Source organism: Callospermophilus lateralis, chromosome 7 (genome assembly GCF_048772815.1).
Source record: "Callospermophilus lateralis isolate mCalLat2 chromosome 7, mCalLat2.hap1, whole genome shotgun sequence".
NCBI classification, from domain to species: domain Eukaryota; kingdom Metazoa; phylum Chordata; class Mammalia; order Rodentia; family Sciuridae; genus Callospermophilus; species Callospermophilus lateralis.
This window is the reverse complement of record NC_135311.1, coordinates 139,154,538-139,172,657: the sequence shown is the minus strand read 5'-3', so window position 1 is coordinate 139,172,657 and position 18,120 is coordinate 139,154,538. Positions and strand designations below refer to the sequence as shown.

General features: G+C 46.8%; 1 protein-coding gene across 5 annotated transcripts in view; it reads left to right on the top strand.

Annotated features, from left to right (window-relative positions):
* Positions 1 to 18,120, top strand: part of Camta1 (calmodulin binding transcription activator 1) — a 762,517-nt gene that overhangs the window by 709,844 nt on the left and 34,553 nt on the right. Inside the window, exon 1 of one of the 5 annotated variants that reach the window (XM_076861378.1) lies at positions 3,266 to 3,309. The exons of the other annotated variants lie outside the window; for them this stretch is intronic. The gene's annotated coding sequence lies outside the window, so the exon portion shown is untranslated. Of the gene's footprint in view, positions 1 to 3,265; positions 3,310 to 18,120 lie in introns of those variants that run through there. 5 annotated transcript variants of the gene reach the window in all.

Sequence of the window (18,120 nt, the reverse complement as noted above, 5' to 3'; positions counted from 1 at the left end):
GCACTTGAAATCCAGGTCTGATGCTTACCAGTTGTGTAGTTTGGGGCGAGTTATTTGACTTCTGAAATTTTGTCTTATCCTCTCTACAACGTCCTACTTGCAGGATGGGCAGCAGTGGGTGTGAATGGCCAGTGCAGCAGCAAGCAGGTAAAAGACATCTGGCAAACCATAGCTCCCTTCCTCCTCTACCACAGGATCCACTTCATAGGGTGCTCATCGTGACCCCCTCCGCAGAGGTCAGAGCTAACAACACGCTGTATTTCCTTCAGGGGCAAAACCCATACTTGCCTGGGTTCTGCCAAGTGGACTCCTAACTGGTCAAGTTTTCTTTTTCTCTACTTAAAAAAAATTACCCAGGTACACTACAAAGTCCATAAAAATTCAGTGTAATAATTGGCTTGAGTCATAGGCATGCCTTACCCTTTCATTTTCTAGCTTAGAAGAGAAGAACACAAATATCCACCAGGAACAACCACCCACGGGCATTTGGTTCTAGCATGCCATCCGATCTTGAGCTGCCTTTGGAAGCATCCAGCTCTCCCAAATTTCTGTGCACAGGTCAAGGAGAGCGTTGGCCTCTGAGGTGCAGTGGGGACTCAAGAGAGTGGCAGGCCTTCCAGGAAGTAAAACAGGCAAGCTGAGGAAGAGTAAGAGGAGATTCCCACTGGCTGCCCGAGAGGAAAGCCCCAGGCCTTCAACCCAATCCCTACACAGGAGGGCTCAGCCAGTGCCTGCCGCGCTGCAGCAGCCATGCTCCCAGCTGGCTCACATGCCTAGTGGACATTGGGACTGCTGGAAGAAGGGTGAGGTCTTGGGTTCCCTGAGGCCCTCCTCAGACAGCTGGGGTACCCAGGGCCGAACTCTGCCCCAGCCATATTTTATCCAGGCACACTTTCCCATGTGAGAGATACAGAGATTGGAGATTCCTTTCTTTTGCTGGTCCAGATTGGATCTGCATCATCATCCCTGCACTCTAAAATACAAAGGCCCCCTGCCCCTTGTTCTCCCCTTTGGTCTTTGTTGCTGACAATCATCGAGAGCAATCCAACAGCTATCAGCTGAACACATAGTGTTTCCAGCATGCATGGAGCAGATACCAGCATGAATAAGACTGTTTTTCTTAAGGAGCTTAGGGCTATCTTGTTCTTAGCTAATAACTAACTTTTATTTAGGAAACTTATGAATGCATGAGATCCAAATGGAAACTGCACTTACCAAGTGTGCAGATCAGTGAGTTTCTACAAACTGAAACCAGTGCGTAGGTCAAGAATCAGAAATCCAGAAGCCATACCATACTCAAGCCTTTTCCCTACCCACAACCCTCAGGTATCCTGATTTAGTAAAGACAATAACAATAGAGAACTTTTACCAAGTGCAGGCACTATTGCAAGCACCATATATCTATTGATTTAATTTCTTACCCCATAAATATAAAGGTGCAGGCAGAGGAGCACACAGGTAGCAAGTGGCCAAATCTGGCTTTGAATCTGGGCAGTTTGTCTCCAAAGTTGAAATGTCCTTGACTACTACCCTTTTACTGCCTCTCCTAGAAATAAACTGATCCTGTATGGTATGCTGTACTAACTAATTTCTGGTTCGATTCTCCTGAGTCAGGGAAGAGCACAGAGGGTGGTCAGGTTTGAAATCAGGCCTTCATGGAGGAGTTGAGAAGCAGAACTGGGAACCTGACAGGGTCGTGTGTGGTAATGGGAGGACAGGCAGGACCTGTTTAGAGCTGACCTGTTCAGAGCTGGTGGCCAGCCCCCAAGAGAGACCAGACAGACCTGCATGCTTCCGGGCTCTGAGGCGTGGGCACAGAATGTCCTTCACTTGGCCTCTAAATGACGTTTCGTTATTGGTTGTACAGGCTTAAGTGCTGTGCAAAATTTTGTGGTCGTTTTCCTGGGTGTGTCTGGGTAGGATCACGAGACCGGGTTCTCTCTCGTCTTTTAGACTAGTGCTTTAACAACCCGATGTCAGAAAGGAGACAAATTTAAAGACAATTGACATTATGAAGGAGGGGGTGGGGGGAGTGGGGGGGCCTAAGATGTTCTCATCGCAGTCTGTATATGTCAAGCATTTTCTACATACAAGATCTTAAGTGATGACTTAATACCGGTAGGATACAAATATTATTAGGGGAAGAACCCGTAGCGGAGTCCACTTGGGACGCCTGAGAGCTGAGGGGAGACAATGAGTCTTGATAGAGAGGTGTGACTTGGGCTAGTGGCAGAAGGCAAGAGAACCCCATGTAGAAGTGTCCAACTGAGCACAGCCGGTGCTAGAACTTTTAGATACCGATGTTAGGGAGCCTTGGACGCTCCCGAACTCCCCCGGGGCCGCAGGTCACTGCCGCTGCTGATCCATCCTTGCCCTCCTCTCCGGGTCAACTCCGGGGACCCTAGGCATCCCGGTCAGTGCAGAGGCCCGTGCCACCTCCCAGGAGCTGCGCAGCCTCCTCGGCCCTGGCGCCCCGCGCTCCCTCCTTCCCGCGCAGCTCTCAGCGCTCCTGGCTCGCTGCGCAGCGCCGGCTCCTCCCGCGGCTGCATTGCAGACGCCGCCGCCGCAGGGCGCGCCGGGGCCGCGCAAGCAGCCTGAGCCCGGGTATGCGGGGCCCCTGGGCGCAGGGCTCCAGCGCGGACCCGACGGCGCCGGCGCTGAGAGCCGGCTGGTCAGGCCGTGCGCGGCCCGAGCGAGTCCCTAGAAGGGCTCCAGGACGTCTCCCTAGAAGGTTCTGCGGCCGTCGGGCGGGGAAGTCGCTCCTGCCCTCGAGCGGACCTCGGCCACTCCCCTAGCGGGCTTTCCTTTATGTAGGTGAGCGGGCGGACGTGTGAGCTAGGCGCGGGGTCGCCGGGGCGGCGTCTCAAGGGGCTGCAGGACCCCCTCCCTCCCGCCAGCGCCGCGCTCCGCCCGCACCCTCTGGGCCGGGCCGGGCCCGCCGCCGTCCAGCGCGGCGCCGCGCGGCTCGGGCGCAGTTCCGGCGCAGTCCCCGCGCGGAGCGGCTCCGCGCCCCACACCTGCCTCTGCCCGGCTCCAGGTGACGTCGCGCTCCTCTACTGGCCCGCGCGGCCAAGGGGGCGGAGCCAAGCCCGGTGAGCTCACCGCCGCGCCCCGCTATTGGTCGGGGCGTCGCACTCGGGCTGTGGCGGGGAGACGGCGGTACCCGGAGCCCTGCAAGTCGTTCCAGCTGCGGCGTGAGGAGTTCAGCGGGCTCAGGGCCGGGTCGGGCGGGGCCGGGCGGGGCGGACGAGCAGGAGAGAGCGGCTCGGCGCGAGCCTGACCGAGCGGTAGCCGTGCTCCCGAGTCCAAGTGAGTGCGTGCGGCGGGGTGAGGCGGCCGGGCGCGTGCGGGGTGAGGGCGGCGGCCGGCGGGGGCGCGCGGCGGGGGCGGGGCCGGCGCGGCGAGGGCGTGGGGAGCACGCGTGCTCGCGGGGCAGGGTGGGGCGCGTGTTTGTGCGAGGGGCGTGAGGGCCGAGCGTGAGGGAGCGGGCTGCGGCCACGCGTGACTCTGGCGCGCGAGGGAGCGAGGCCTGCGAGCGTGTTTACGAGCGGGAGGCAACTGCGTGGGAGGCGCGGCTGAGGGGCGCGCGCGTTTCTGGCGCGAGTGGGGTGGGTGCTTGGCGCGAGCGTGCTCGGGGGCCGTGGATTGGGGGGCGTGGATCTGGAGGGGGCCTGCGGGAGGAGTCGTTTGCGTGAGCGTTCGAGGTCGCGTGTGAGACACGCGTGCTCGGGGAGCGTGTGTGTGCCCCGACCGGGCCGTGGTTCCGAAGGCGTGAGAGTGGCTACTGGAGGGAGTGCGCTCGGGCCAGTGTGCGTGGAGCGGCGTGAGATGAGCGCGACGGAGTGTTTGGGACGCGCGTGACCACGCGGGGCGGGCTGCCGGGTGTGTTTCTGGAGCGGTGTGAGGGCGCGCGCGTGGTCGTGTGCGGGCGCGCGCGGGCGGGGCGCGGGCCCCTCCTGCCGCGGCCACTGCAGCCGCTGGCGTTTGGTGTGAGCGCTCCCTCCTGCCGCGCCGCCCGCCCGCGCAGCCTCCCCCGCGCGCGGAGCGCCACGGGGACAGCGGGGCGCTGAGCAGCTGGCCTCTTTGCGGGCCCAGGCGCCTGGGGACAGCCGTGGTTGAGAGCAGCCCGGAGGAGCGCAGGGACGCTTTGTTCTTCTTTGCGCAGAATGCAGTTGGGAAAGTTGAGAGGAAAGGTTTGGAAGAACTTCCTGAGCTTGGCTCACCTGCAGTCCAGGGACAGGAGAGGACAGGACCAGCGCACCACGCAGATGGCCGGCTTGCACTTTAGGACCTTCTGCGATTGACACAACCTTAGAGATGGCACTGATGATGTCTCTGTTGATTAGTGCAGATACTAAAACCAGTTCTCTACAACTTGGGCATTAGAACAAATTTCTAAAAGAATAATATTCTTGTACATTATCTTCTTAATTGTCTCCTCAGGGAATGACAGTTTTAAAGTCCATTTTCTATTTTGTCCAATGTTACTTGATATGATTTCTATTGCTTATCCTGAAATATCTAATCAGGAAAGCCTACTGGGTAAACGTGAGAAGGGCTCTCAGATAACCACGGAGCGCCTCAGGTATGTGGTTGAATGCATTATATTCTGCCAGTAAGACCATACCCTGATAGTTCAAAACTGTGCTACCAACAAGTTTTGCCCTCTTTTGGTAAACTATCTTGTTGACATAAAGGAGTTTTATCTTATTGACTAAAGAAATCATTTATTGATTTTTTTTATAGAATCTGCTCAAGAACATGATAAAGAGAAGTGTTTTTAAGTAGCACAGAACGTTTTTTCTGGTGTGTGTTTATAGGAAAGTAGTTATAAATGAAGATCAGAATTAGTTGGTAGCAAATAAGCTTGTTCCTTTTTTTCTTTGTTAGATTTAGGGATTAATAACGTTTACTGTTCTAGAAAATATTATTTATTTAGAATATGTGTTTCTCAAATAAATTTAGTTAGTAGTGATACAAGCAGAGACCTGTGAATTCCTAAGGATCCTGATTAGGTCATCCTGATTAATTGCAATCTGGGTAAACCAATAGGAAATACAGTAATGCAGGAGTTAACAACATTGTGTGATTTTAGGATTTTTATCTTTTGCTTTTGTGATATGCTCACAAACATTCTTTGATGCTTTTCTTAAGTCTTCTGTTCAGGACTGACCTGGGCCCTGCTGTCTAGAAGAGATGTCCCTGTAGCAGCGTATTCATGGTTGTTGGGTTGGGTTGTTCCAGGTCTGGGTAACAGGTGGATTAGAATTCTTTCATATGAGAAAGATAGTAAAGTTAGCTGGTTCACATAGCAAGGTTCCCTACTGAAAGACGTGAGGCTCTTAATGACAGCTGAGACACAAGGGTTTGACAAAAGAATTTTTGGTAATGCAGGAAATGTAAATTCGGGGGGGATATAGAATTTCCTCTGGGAACCATTGTAATTTTTCTGATGTTTTGATTATCATTTTATGAACTTCTGAAGTTACAGAATTGTGCTTGTAGGCTGTCTTTTTAAAAACATTTAGAAAAAATTGTTAGTACATTTATATAAGCAACAACTTTAGGAATCACACAGAAATTTATCAAAGACTCATTTCATTAAACTTGGCACAGTTCTTCAGGTGAGTTCTTTTGCAGTGGTTTTCTGGGAGCCCTTTATCCAGCCTGAGCTGTGTGCACTTGCCCTTCATCCCCGCTGTTCATTGTTTGCCCACCCTGTTGTCTCACGTTTAAAGGGCTTTGCTTCCTCTGATTTAAAGTGATTTAATATTTGTATTCCATTGATCTCTTCAAAAAGAGACTCTGAGTGGTGCCAGGTCTTCATTATTAAATATCAACTGGGCATTTTGTCATAGTGAAGAAGCCTAATGTCCATGAGCTTATTTCAGTTATGGATTTGTTTGTCAAAAAGCTTCTGATAACCAGCCACCAATGACATGGTTTATTGGCATATACCTCGAGTTCAAAAAAGTGATTTAAGGGAGCTTTCTGAGAGGGATTATACAGCGATGCAAAATAAAATAAAAACATGAAAATAAAGGAGGATTGGGAAAAGGAAACTGAAGGTACAGGAAGAGAAATGGAGATACCAAGTCAGTGAACATTCATTTGTAAAATCTTACCTTCTAGTGGTCTGCCACAAGCTGTGTTTTAGGCTGCCTGGCAAATGTAGAAGAAGTGGTGTGTGGTTATTTTTATATCCCATGTAAAGTCTGACAGCTGTCAATTTTTAGTGATGATGGGAAAATTCCAAATGAGATGTGTTGAATTGTATTAAGGACCACATGTTAAAATTAGTCTCATTTTACATTTAGGAAGTGCTGATTAGCCTGCTAGGTGACACAACAGGTGTTATTACCTTGTACCATGAGGACACTGTGCTCATAATTATGAAGCTCGGCAAGGTTAGTCTTTACCCTCTTCCTGACTGAATTGCCCTGAAGTCAGTTGACCATCTTTTCTTTGCTGTTTTCCCAGGTGCCTCCATTTGGGTTAACACACAGCAGGCAGACGGGAGGTGCCTTTGCCATCAGGAAGCAAAGTCCACTGTCCAGCAGTATATAGCAGGTGGCTCTTTAAAGTCGTGATGAGAAACCTCACAAATAGAGGCTTTTAAAAAAATTGAGTGGGTTGTCAGTATAATTTTTTTTTTTTTTTTTTTTTTTTTTTGGTACTTCAGTAAGGCTGCTTTCATGTACTAACTGAAATTTTAGTTTTGAAAGCATCATGGTACTTATCATTTGCCTAATTTTATCTTGTCTTATATACATAAAAATAGGACAGTAGCCTTAGACCTATGTTGTGGCGAGATCAATCAGCACATTTTTAAGCACCTACTGTATAGAAATTGTTAAGCAAATTATAATAATTAAATTGTAATTTGAAGAAGATAAAGTATAGGAGTTTAAACAAAGTAAAGGTTATAGAAGTGAAATTGCTGATGATATACTTCTGTAATGTTTTTGTAATAGGGAATGTGGTGGTGAATCAAGAAATTAATTTTCCCCTTGTCTTAAACTAGTACAAGTTGACCACTAGGATTAACCAGGCAGTCTCTCATTTTTCTCCCGGTCACCTTCCCGATGTCACTGCTTTCTAGGTCTTACTTTTCTTGCGCCTCCTACCATATGCTCAGGGTGTGCCTTCGATTGCATTCAGGCCCTTGAATGTACTGTGCCCCACCGTCCCCGTCAAATTCTTCCTTTTCATTCTGTGTGCCTAGTTCAAGTCTTCCTGATTAAGGAAGCCTTTTCCCTCATCCCCTGGATCAGATCATGGTTCTTGGGGGTGGCAGCCAGGGCTGTGTCTCGACTATATCCCCAGCACACCCAACATGGTGGAATCAGGGAGCCGGGGTTTCACAGATACGTTAGCTGACAGGTTACGCAGCAAGCAAGGTGCTCCTTGTTGGAAAGAGCGAGAAGCTAGAAGTGAGATTGTTTCCGCAAGCCCAAGGCAAACCTGATCCTCCTTCCTGTGTTCAGTTGGTCCTATCTCCTGGTAATGTGGACATGCACCTGATGTGATCGCCCCTTCAGGCCAGCTCAGGGCCTGTTATAGGTTTGAGTTTTCACTTTGTGGTCTTGAGGTGGCCCTAAAAATCCTGGACGCTGTGCCAGTGTAAAATAGCTTAGGTCAGACACCTGGATCATCTTCCCAGACCTCTTAAGACCTGCTGGGAGCCTGCTGTCGAGGAATGTGCATAGGTTACAGCTGTTTTCCTCCATATTCTGCACTGGCACGGGCCCTGGGTTTAAGTTTCAGGTTGGCCGCTAACTGAACAAAATGAGAAATCTTAGGAAATTACCTTACTTCTCTGGATCTTATCCTTTACCTGTTTCCCAAATCTACTGGTGGCTCAGAAAATCATTCAAATGGGTCAATACCAGTTTTTAAAATCAGAGTGCATCGCACATGGTAAGGGTAGATATTTGGGAAGCTTTTGTTTCAGAAGTGTGTGTGTGTGTGTGTATGTGTTTCTATGGAATTCTTTTCCTTACAGTGAGTGGGCCACAGTCTAAAAATGTTGAAAGCCATAGGAGTGGATGATTCTTAAATTCTCTTTTAGTTCCAGTGTTCCATAGTGATTCTCTTCTGTGGGAATTGTCATTGTTATGACATTGCATTTGGCAGGGACCCAAAGCCTGAAACAGTGAGGATACTTCTGTGTGTATGTGACTCAACAGCACAGATGGTCTCCAGCTAGGCCCGGGCTCAGCATACCTTTGTTGTCTTTCTGATTTCTTTGAGTAATCAACATTGGATCAGGTTTCAAATAAGCGGCAGCTTGTTTCTGCCATAATTTATCCCATGTTTTCTAGAGAAGTCCTAATGACATTTAGTTTCTGCTACTAAGTATATTTAATGGTAGGGAATAACATTTTTTTTTTCTGTATTTGTAAGTAGAAGTAGAACAGTTCTAGTTATTTAGCAAAAAGATCTACATGTCCGTTAAAAGACTAACTTGACAGCTTCCTTTCAGCTGCAAGTGACAAAATTACAACTCAAATTGACTTTTAATACCAAAGAGAATTTATGACTCTTATGAAGTCCAGATTCAGAGTTTTCTTCAGGTACAGTTGGTTCTAGGTGCTCAAGTGGTGTCTTCAGGAATCTCACCCTCTCTTGGCTGTCATCTCTGTAGATTTTATTCTCAGGCAAATGTTACCAAAGTGACAGCAAGGTGGCCTACCTAAAATTTCAGGCTTACGTTCTGCCAATTTAGCAAATGTCTCCAGGAAGACAGCTCTTCTGTCCTAGTGGTTCCAGGAAATGCTCTCTTATTGCCCTGGCTTGAGTTATATGCCCAGCCACTTGAGTAAGGGGAGGTATATTCTCGTTAGCAAGGACAAACTGGTACACTGACTCCTGGAGTCAAGAACTGAAGTCAGTACCACCTAAACTGAGCACAGAGCAAGAGTAGCTCCCTGTCTTAGTTGGGGCTTCTAAAACATTGCCAGGAAGTGTTGGGGCCAGGAGTTTCCCACACTGCTCCCTGGGTATCTTGGTCCGTTTTATGTTGCTATTAACATGGCAGACTGGGTTCCTTATAAAAAGAAAAGGTTAATTTCGGTCCAACCTTCGTTCTAGTTTAAGGTTGAGAAGCAACATCTGGTGATGGTCTTGCTGGCATCTTAGGGTGTCACACAGCAGGGATTGAGAAGTCCTCCAAAGGCCTAGCCATCCATACCTGCTTTTACAGCAGAAAGTCCACTAATCCCATGAGTGGGTCAGCCATTCAGGAGGGCAGAACCCTAGTCACCTCTCCAGGTTTCCACCTGGTGCCACCTTTCAGCATCCATGATGGAGATTACATTTCAGCATGAGTTTTGGAGTTGACAGACTGTATTCCAACCAGAGCATTGGGTGACACTTACCATTCATCTATATGACTTTATTGAGGCCTTTGGTGGGCTGGAGTGGCTCCTGAGCTTAGCCTGGTGGGTAAAGAAGATGAGGAATAGTGTGGACCAAGAATTTCCCAAATCAGAGACTTAAAGTTCTTTAAAGCTGACTTTAGTTGCAGACTCCTGGGTGAACATCATTTACAGGAAATACTTGTGAGTCTCCAATACTACACAAGGTCCAGGTGAGTTCAGGAGGCACCCTCCCTGCTCTCTGTTTGTAGTGTACATGATGAGTATATTAAGTTCAGGAAAGTCATGGAAATGAAATGTAATACATTTAGTTGCATTTAACCTAGTGCTTCTAGAACATCTTTGACACAGCATTTTGTTCTCATCATCTACTGATCAACGTCTCATGGACAGTGTTCTATAGAGTGCTGTTGGGGAAACTCTTCAGAGACCAGTCCCCACAAAATCATTCTGAGCCTGGGATCTATGAGTCCGTGAGTCCCCTAAAATTGAATGCACGATTTTATATGAAGTGTGTGGTGTTCTAGGAAAGGATTTATAGTTTTTATCACTGTCAATGAGCCTATGCACAGATAGGATGAGAATATCACTCTGGATTCTTTTCTAGGAGGAAGTCCTTTTATTCCCTGTGTCTGCACATGGAAATTGCTCAGTGGGCAGTCTCAGGTGGTATACAGGGAAGAAACCAAATCGTAAACAGGGCCAACCATTCATTTGTTGTTGAATAGATTAAAAATCTGGCAATTATTCTCTTTCCACCAAGGATGTGGAAAGAAATTACCTATGCAGGACAAAACACCAGAAACATTACCAATCATCACATTGTTTTATTGCAGTAAGAGGCTTAAAGTTAAGGGCCACTGACCTGCAGAAGAGAAGCCACTTGAATTACTCAGTGATAAACAACTTAAAGCCAGCTAAATATGGGAAGCTTTTCCTTCAAGGGACTTTAAAACATTCAAGTCATCTGCATTTAAGAACCAGGTTCACCAGAGGACTGTTCAATAAAAAGTTGATAGTAGACCTGCATTCCTCTGAATAGTCTGATTTACCCTTGACTTAAGCCACAGTGTCAGAAGGTGCTGAAGCTGAGCCACATGGAATATCTGATGGATTGCTCGTCTGCAGTGGTGCTTTGGTGTTCTTTAATCCCAAGCAGGAATAGTCCTCTGGAACGCAGCACTGCCTTTATTGCAAGGATATCGACTCACAGCACACTTCTATATTTTTTAGACACCTCAAACAGGAATGTCTGGATCCAGGCTTGTTTCTAGTTAAGCAGGAGCAGGGAGGTGAAATAAAGAGGTTTAGGGGAACTGGATTGAGAACGGGAGGAAAAGTAGGAAACAGGGAGGAAGGGTGAATGAAGGAGACCAGGGTGGGCAAAGAGAGGACAGTGCCCACTGAACCTGTTATTAACCTTTTGATTCATGATATAAATGCCCCCTAAACCTGTAGACCCATCGTACCCTGAGTAAATGACTCAGGAGGCCCACCCTGAGAGGCCTGCCACTAGGAGAGCAGGACAGAACAGCTCCCACAGCTGTATGAAGTCAAGGTGCATCCCACTTGAGAGCAAAATACTGTGTTTTTCGTTTTTCTACCCTATCCGAAGGATTAGGCCTCAGTAATACATTTGTTCAAACCTCCCTGGTTTGGAATTTGCATTGGAAGATCACACTGGTCTAGGGGACGAGGGCTAACAGAACAAGTGATACTTAAGTTACTCCTCCCAGACTCACAGTGTGGAAGTGAGTACCCTGCAGATTTGGTATGTCTCCTTGATGTGTTTTAGAATTTTAAAAATATTTATTCTATATCAGAAAGGCTTGCAGTGAATTATGAAATAATATTTTCAAATCAAGTTATACATTAGGACTTATTTATATATTTTAGGGAATATAGCTGTTCCTTTTAAAATACATGCATTTCCATCTATTACGTTGGAATTTTATCTATATTCTGGATTTTACAAAATCTTTATAGCATTATGGGAAAAATAGTTTATTATGCTTTGCATTGTGGAATAGAATTATATCTATGCAGAATCCACTGTTTACGAAAAACAGAAATTTTTGGAACATCTTAGAATTTAACACTCAGCGTTCGCAAGATGGCTGAGAACGTCTGTGCAGATGGCACCCCATAGTTAGCTCTGATGCAGAGCCTTGCCAGCCCAGACCTGAACAGCAAGTGGAGAACAGGTCTGAAACCATTAGAGGACTTGTCCAACCATCATCCTGAGATTGTGGTTTCTCAGTCAGGCATTGAAAACCACCAGGAACTCATAACAGACAGATCTCGAATGAGTAGAAGTGTTAGCTAGAAGCAGCTGGGATCATGTCACTACTTGTCTCAGGTACCAAGTTACACATCTTCCTGGCAGTTTTCTGTTTTACTGAGGTTTCAGTCTCCACCCTGACCTGCCCTCCCCATTGTCCCCACCCTGACCTCATGGAGCACCATAAGGTAAAGACCACCAGATTAAAGTGTTGTCTCTGCCGCCTCAGGCGGGTAAGTGGTGGGGCAGGTGGGTGGTTGCTTGTTGGTTTTCAAGGGCCTAGTCCTTGGTGTGTGTTTGGAGGATGGGGTAAAGGGTGGCTGGGTGAGAAAAGAAGAAACTACTTTTAATAACTTGACTAGAAAAAAAGAATATCCCAGAAATGACTAATGGAAATAAATACTTTGTTCCACATGGTGTCCTTTACCTTGTCCCTGTGGAAGCTCACGTCTTGTAAGTGGACGAAATTCACTCTTATTCACCAGATATTTCTTGAGGCCCTGCGATGTGACAGGTGTCCTGCTAGGTATCAGGAGTTTAGCGGTGACCAGGATGGACAGAACCACTGGCCTCCAAGGCAACGAGTTCTCTTTGTTCGTGTGGCAAGACTTCAGTTCTTCAAGTAAGGGCTTCTACCTTTGATTTTTGGAGCCCTGTGGCTAATACAACTTGAGTGTCTTGGTTGTTGACTCCCTAGAATGCCAGCTCTGGTGGCAGGTGTCAGTAAATATGTGTGGAATGCCTCTGTTCTTGCCCTCATTCTCCGTATTATCCCTAACAAATCTAAGTGACTTTTGATAGCGGTGGGCACCACAGCAGAGCCTGCTGGTGCTTAGTTAATACATGCATGCCTCCTGTCAACGTCTGTGTGTTTCCTCATCTCAAATGTTTTTCATTCCTAAGCATCAGGCCTCTTGCTCTCCATTTTCCTTTGTACAATCATTTCAATTTCTTTTCACCTTCACATCTCCATGTCCAGGCCAGATTGTTCATCTGTGTCTTGGTGGCAGTATGTGTTCCCATTCTTTTTGCAGCCATTTCACTTACTTTAGAATGTCTCTGTTCATTTTTTTTAAAAGAGAGAGAGAGAGTTTTTTAATATTTATTTTTTAGTTTTCGGCAGACACAACATCTTTATTTTATGTGGTGCTGAGGATCGAACCCAGCGCCCCGCGCATGCCAGGCGAGCGTGTTACTGCTTGAGCCACTCTAATACGTCTTATTTTTTAGATACACTGAAACTATTTAGGACGCTGTCCTCCAAATTGGTTGCTTTTTGAAGTTAGCAGACTGGCAATTTTTTGTTTTTTGGTAAACTGTATAAAGGTGGGTGCAAGCTCTGCCCTGGAGTTCCTGGCCTCTTTTGTACCCCTGTTAATCATCTGCTGTTTGACTGCCTTTAGCTCCTGTTGGATTTGTTCCTGCATTAACAGCAACACTGGCTCCGGCATAATCCGGGGTGTTCTTGCACACTTACTGCTGTCTCAATGGCCGGGCTTCTTGGACATCCCACTAAGCCTTTGTGTCCTTGGAGAATAGGTCTGAGCATTTTGCCCTCATATACCTCTAATTGGTACTAAAAGGTTTCACATGAAAAGTCATTGTGAGATGCTTTGCTGTCCTTGAAACATTTTGTCTGCAAAGTGCTGTTATTCGGTCATTAAGAGTTGCATCCCAAGTGATTCTTCCAGACAGGTCTAAAGCTCTGAGTTTTAAGAATAGTGTAAAACAAAGACCCAGGAGAAGAAAAATGAGTCCAAATTCTTACAAATGAAGAAGTCTGAGAAGGATGGCTACTTTTATATTTCAGTGTTTTGGTACTTGGAGTTGAAGAGTTTTTAGAAAGTGGAGTATGGCAGTTTTTCCTGAGGCTAAATTTAGCCCTTGCTGTGGAAAATCAGAGTGGTACAGCCTGTGCCTCGTCTCCGGCTAGCCCTTACCCTTTCCTCTGCACTTGGACATCTTAAAGGGCTTGCAGGGGAGCAGCAGCTTAATGGGTTCTAGTGGACCCATTTATTCTGGGAAGGAATTAAGTGACTTCATTTTCCCTGTCTTTCTGAGCTTCCTAAAAAATTTAGGAGACGTCCTAAACAGCAATTACAGTCCTCTACAGGAATAGCTCCAGTCCGGCCTCCTCCTGCCTCATCAGCTCTTCCTGCCAGTGCAGCCAAGGGCTGTAAATGGCATGAGAGATGGCCTCTCGCTCCCAGGCCAAATAGCAACAGGAGGCACATGTGCACTTGAGCTACAAATAACGCGTTTTAAAATAGCAGATGGTATTTGACGATTGCTCCTTCATTCATTTACCTGCCAAGGCTCAACTTTCTCTTCTACTCTGGCAATAGGACCTGCGGTGGCTCAGCTCACATAGTCATAGGACAGGGGCTTGTTTGAAGATACTGTGCATTACTGGTTGCTGGCTCTGAGGTCCATGCAGGCTTTCTGAGGCTGTTCTAGAGAATGTGTCTTTTGTTTAGCACAATTGAAATTTCATGTTTGTACAACAACTTAACCTGTCAGACTTGTTAAAAACTTCTGTAACTAATTATATATGCTCCTTTCACTAAAATGTGCTGCCAGTCATTTATATTCTGAACATCCCATTTTGCCAGGGAACAGGGGGAGTACCTAAAAGCTAGGGATCTGTGTTTTTCAGGTGCAGCTCAGTGGCTGAAGGGAAGTGACATTGCTGGGAAATTCAGGTTTGCCTGTGAAGATGTCAGATATTCCAGCTTTGCTGCCAGAAGATAAGCCAAAACACCGTAGTTACATAATTTTCTTACCTAAGCTGAAGTTTGATGACAGCCAGCCAAGTAAACTCAAGCATTCCTCACCTGTTTTCCAAGCCAGCTCTATTGTGTCTTGATCATTTCTACCACTCTCCCCCACATGGAACAAGTGGTAACCTACTGATTGGTGCACAAGTTAGCTCTGCCCTGTACTTACAAGCTGAGTGACCTTGAGTGTGTAACAGATTTTCTGAGCCTCAACTTTTTCCTCTGAAATGAGGAGGAAAATCTTTGTTATTTTGAATATCAGAAATAATACACAGAGAGTGAATGTTTACATAGATGCTCAGTGGCAGCTCAGCTGCTATTAATAATACTATTGAAGTGGTGTTTGAGCCACACTCTAAAGGATAAGAAGCTAACCAGGTGGACATGGGGAAAGGTTGGTAAGATCCAAAGGCATGGAAAATTCCCGGTGGGTTTGGAGAACAGGAATTATGAAAAGAGAGAACCCTGAAAATGGATAGTAGCTAAAGAGCATGCCATACCACACCAGTTTTAAGTTTATTTTATAGGTCCAAAGGAAGGGATTTAATTTTTTAAACTAAATTATCTGATATAATGTCAGGCAACACCTCACACAGCATTACCCAATACAGCCATGAAAATGAACAGCCTCCAAGATTTAAAGTGAGTGTTCAAAACCTAGAGGAAGCAGGCGGTGCTGCTGGGTGCCGAGTGCCTGGGAAGTCTGGCTTGTGGCCCATTTCTTGGCGTAGGCACTTCTTACTCAAAACAGATGCCCAAACACTTGGGATTCTCCACTTTTACAGCAGTAAGCTCCACCTTTCTAAACTTAGAACATACTGTGGGTGTCTGATTTCCTGAAATTTTTCTGTCTTTTAAAACTTTGGTGGTACTAAGGAATTTTGAACATGTAAGGGAATGTTAATTTGGCACATTTTAAAATGCATCCCTTCAAGAGTCAGAAATACCTGTGAATGCCCAGTGAACCACGTGTTGACTCTTAGGCCAGTGGGTGGTTGGGCACTGTCTCTTCATCTTCCTCTTGATCTTTGTAATGCTCAATGCCATCTGGGTTATGTTTTCTTTATTTTTTCTTATGTCATTGAAAACCACAAGAACTGGGGTATAACTGTAGTTGGATATGCTGCTCTACCCTGTATCTGCCTTTGAGAGTCAGAAATTAGGCTGACAGTTTTCTTTTTCCTGTAGTTTAGTGCATCCAAAAGATTTGTGGGTTTTTTTTGGGGGGGTTGTTTATTTGTTTTTTTTTTTAATTAAATTGGCTTATTGTGTCTAGGTAACATGCTATTGCTTTTCATCCTCATTTTTCTATGTTTGAAATGTTACCAGAAGGCTAAGTACTGCAATGCTGTATTGGAATCAGAGACACTGTGACCCGGAGTGTCAAGAAAATATATGAGTTCATTCTGATGTAAATAAGTGATTAAATGGAGAAGGACAAATCTCCTTTCAGGAGAACTCCGAATAGCATATGTAGATGTCCCCATCCATGACTCAAGCTTAGTTCCCCTCCCTGGCTCAATGGGTTACACTGAGAACTTACCGTGGCTCCTGTGGTTGTCCACTGTGTCATTGTTGCCTGCTCTAGAAATGGTGCTTCCACAAAAAGGATGCAGAATGAATCATGAGCCAGTTGCCACCAAGCCAACAGAATTCTTTACTTTTTGCCTTGGGCATTGGTGTGTGCATCTTGAAGGCAGTGGAGGAACAGTTGTGTGGTGGTTGAAGGAATCCTTCCCATTCCCTGAAGCCAAGCAGGTAAATACAGAAATGCAGGGGCAAAGACAGACCTTGGGAACTGCTCCCCTTCAGTCATTAAGTAAAGGAAAAACACAAAGACGCAAGGTACAGCAGGAATGGTAGCATAGAGCAGAGTGGTTGCAGGGGCTGCTGCTGCTGCTGGCTATGTCCACGTTTTAAGGACCACTGCCCCAAGACCCCAGCCTGTTTCCTGCGTGAAAGCAATGACTCCTCTCTCCTGAGCCCAAGTACTTGTTCAAGCCTGATCCAAGAACCAGCTGCTCCAACGGAAGCATAGAGTCCTACCCAACAAGGAATGGATCACACCCACAGAGCTCTCGCCAGGCGGCTCCTCCTGTTGCCTTCTCACCAGAGCACCTAGTGTAAACATAGCACTTGCATTTCTATTTTCTTGGGCAAGATGCTCAAGGTGATTGGTGTCCATCTCTGGACAACTTGTCTGTCATCTGCACACATTCGGTAGGATGTCACATGTGCCACTAGGAGGAGACCCATACAGCTCTTCCCTGAGGTCTGGTGTGGAGGCAAACAGTGTTTTCTGTGGCAGAAGGGTGACTCATTCTTATTTCCTACCACGGAAATAAGAACAGGACTCTCAGGACTGTTGGGTGGAAGGTAGGGATCGGACCACTGACCTCCTTGGCTGGATCCTCTGGAGTCTCTTGGGGCCTTTGATTACGTGAGTTCTGGTTCTCATGGTGGAAGAGTCAGTGGCCTCTCTCAAAATTGGCTTTGTTTGCGGCATCATGGGTGAGAATTGGAGCCAAATTAATCAGTCCCCTTATATCTATACATCATTTCCTCTGCCTCACATAGGAGTTTAAATATGTAGGTTCATCCAGGTTGCAGGAATTATTTCTTAGCAACTGAGGGCAGGGATTTTCACTAGTGGATGCTCCCCAGTGCCTTGCACATAGGTATTCAATAAATATTTGTGCTTAAGTAAATCTTGAAAAAGTGCTTTTTTTTTACTCTATTATATAATCAGAATTTTTAGAAATTTTGCTTCTAAGTCGTCATTTCTTCAGCCCAAATCACACCCTGCATACTTCAGAGTACATACCCTTTTCTTTCCATCTAACTGAGGAGCCCAGCCAGGCCGCACTCAGAGGAGGGAGGTGTGTCGGAGTCTCTGGTTCTCAGTCAGCACGGAGAAGAGGCCTGCACTCTCAGGGGTGTTGGCTCAGTCACTTCCCTCTGAGATCAGCATCTTATTGTAATTATCACTCCCTTCTGCTTTTGGAATTGAGGCTCAGAGATGCTGTTATGCTGATGACAGTTTTGTTGAGAGGCACATAATTGCTTTTGAGCATCAAGTGCTGCTTAAAGGCGCTTACTGTGTGAGGTGCTGCCTGCATAGCATCAGGGGGTGCAGCTGGGAAGGAAGGCCAGTGAACTTTGTGGCAGTCCTAGAGCCATTGTTGTGACTACTGGAGTGTCTTCACCTGGTGATGCGGTGCCAGCCTGGCTGGGTAACATTGGGGGCTTATTTCGGCAGTGTCTGCCCAGTGGGAGAATGGAGGGACCACTCACAGTGCACTGCAGCTCTGCCCAAACAAAGCCGCCTGCATGGGGGAGACAGCTGGAGAGAGCCTTCTGCCCTGGACCTGCCACGGCCGCTCTGCTTCACTGTGCTCTGAAATGAGCAGTAGGCACCGGCAACTGTGGAGTAGCTACAAGATCTCAGGCTTGCAGGAGATGCAGCCGGTTGGTGGCTGTTGAGATGCAGAGTTAGTCCAGGCTGTTTCCACCTGACAGAGGTTTCTCGATCCTCTCTGAATAGAGGTCTGACGAAACTCTGAATAAGCTAGAGAGTTCACCTGGGCTGCATGAAGGGGACCGTCACACTGCTTTGAATTGAGCTCTAGCTGAGGAGTGTGTTTTCAGTGTTCAGCTGGCTTTAGGCGAAGAAGGCTTCTCC